General features: G+C 35.4%; 1 non-coding gene across 1 annotated transcript; it reads left to right on the top strand.

Annotated features, from left to right (window-relative positions):
• Window positions 1–955: 955 nt before the first annotated feature.
• On the top strand, window positions 956–1,062 carry LOC118143331 (U6 spliceosomal RNA). The gene has a single exon (XR_004727558.1). It is a non-coding gene; the product is annotated as a U6 spliceosomal RNA (small nuclear RNA).
• Window positions 1,063–2,473: the final 1,411 nt, after the last annotated feature.

Here is a 2,473-nt window from a genome sequence, read left to right as displayed (position 1 = left end):
AATCACAGAAATTTAGAATTAGGCATTAACATATCAGCTAGATTCTAGAGCAAAACCCTACATCAGATGCATGACTATCCATATTTTGTTAATTTTTTATGTTTAATGAAATATATTTAGAGATAAGCAAAGAAACCCTGAATTTAGCATGTTAAGTTGCTGGCAATTTTACATCCAACTTCAATTTTAAAATTACTTGCAAAACCAAGGAGGTACTGTATGATATTTAGGAAAACAGTTATTTGGGAAATTCTGATATATGTTTTTTAAATTTTTAAGCATCTGTTTGAAACTGATTTTAGACAACACTGAAAAATGACCAGGTTATTAGAAAAAAACTGAAAAATATCACATGTATATTACTTCTCTGTCAAAGGGTGAAAATCATGGTCACAAACATGTGTCCCTGCTGGTTCTAGTGGGATCTCTGTCCCACTGGCCAGGTCAACTGCTTGAGTCTTAAAGTTCAACTAAAGCAGAAAAGAGGCAGGAATTTTATTCTGACATTCCCCTATGGCTTTACAACAGCTAGAGTTCACAATGTGACATCTTTCCCACTGAAGTCCAAGACTTTCTAAATAATGAGATCATAGATGCTATTTTCCCAAACTTGTTACCTAGTCAGTCACTTGGTTCAGTTATCGAGTCCTTTCATTTAACACAGGACAGAATGAGCCCTGATGAGACTTTCTGGAGAGTAATGTGCAGTCTACCTGGAAGAACTGGCTTTAAAAATTATGTCTTCCTTTAGCTCTGAAAATATATCATGTCTCTGAGATAAAGCAAAGCCTGAAACAAAACACAACTGTCATCCACGTAACCTTGATTTTCTGGGATAGTCCAATTTTGTGTATTTGAATACGGTGTTGTGTCTAATAATACAGGTGTGATCAAAGACATTATAAAATATCAGACAATGGGCAACCACATAGCCATGTAAAAGATGTTGTGGAAGGTGCTCACTTCAGCAGCACATATACTAAAATTGGAATGATACAGAGAAGATTAGCATGGCCCCTGCACAAGGATGACGTGCAAATTCATGAAGTGTTCCGTATTTTTTAAAAAAAGAAAAAAAAAGATGTGGAAGAATATGAAATTGAAAATGCCTGTAATATGTGGTAGATTAGAAGACAAGATACAAAACACTATTAGAGTACAATCCTGATTTTGTAGGGAAAAAAAGGCAGGGAGAAGGCAAAGATATTCCAAAATAATAATGGTAATTATATTTGGGTGATGAAATTATATAATTTTTACTTTTATTTTGAACCTTGCCATATTTTCAGGTTTTCTATGAGAATATTATTTTATTAAATAGATTTAAAATAATTGTATAAAGAAAATAGTTACTATCATCCAGTCAGCAAAATGTATCCTGAAAAGTAAAACTTGCAATATTTTCTACAATCTGCAGTATAAGCACCTTTTTTATGGCCTTTGAACTTGCTCTTGTCTCCCTTTTCTAATCAGATCTATATTATTTATATTGCTGCATAATAATTTGCTCCCAAAACCTAGCAGCTTAAAACAACACACATTTACTATCTCAGTTTCGCTGGGAAATGATTCTGGCCACAGCTTCTCCGGGTCCTCTGTGTTGGAGACCGAGTCAGTGGACTCTGTCGGACAAAGTAGTCTCTGTCAAGGTGTTGATGTGGGGTCTGCAGTCTCATCTGAAGTTCTGACTGAGGAAGGAGCAACTTCCCAAGTTCAGTCAGTAATTGTCCATAGCAGTCAGTTATTCATTCACAGGCTGTTGGAGAAAGGACCTGTTACTTGCTAGCTAGTAGCCAGAGATTGCCTTCATTTTCTTAACAGTACACCTCTTCCACTTGGCAGCTTGCTTCATCAAAGCATGCAAGCTGAAAAGACAACAGGGAGGATCTGCTAGCAAGGCAGAAGGCACTATATTTTATAACCTAAACAGAAGCAACCCTCCACCACCTTCACCATATTCTTTTGGCTAAACACAAGTCATTAAGTTCAGCTTGCAATCAAGGATAGAATATTATGCAAGGGCACATATACCAGGAGATAAGGCCCATCTTTGAAGTCTGCCTACCACATCATGCTTTCCAATTAGTCTTTTTTTTCCATTTCTCTGCTATACCTTAGAATCAGTCCTCCTCTTTTATATCCTCAATTTCCCTTCCTTCGTAGTCTATAAATTTATTTTTAATACAGTAAAAATCAAGTGTTCTGCTTTATACTTTAAAGTTTTGGTTAAAATAAATCATTCAAAAATTATCTTTTTATGATAAATTGATGGATTTGGGGGATTGTATATGTCTTTGATGACTCTTATATCCCTTTAATGGGAAAATAAAAATCCTTAATGTCATTTGTAATACCAACAAGCTATTTTTAAAAACCTAAATTTTCAGTGACTTATGATACAGAGCCAGATACAAGGGCAAAATAGAAGGCTCCACTGATTGTGCCCCTCACTGCCCACAAGGACCACAAGTTA

The sequence above is a fragment of the Callithrix jacchus genome, chromosome 7 (genome assembly GCF_049354715.1).
Source record: "Callithrix jacchus isolate 240 chromosome 7, calJac240_pri, whole genome shotgun sequence".
Taxonomy (NCBI): Eukaryota; Metazoa; Chordata; class Mammalia; order Primates; family Cebidae; genus Callithrix; species Callithrix jacchus.
This window is presented reverse-complemented; position numbering and strand designations above follow the sequence as displayed.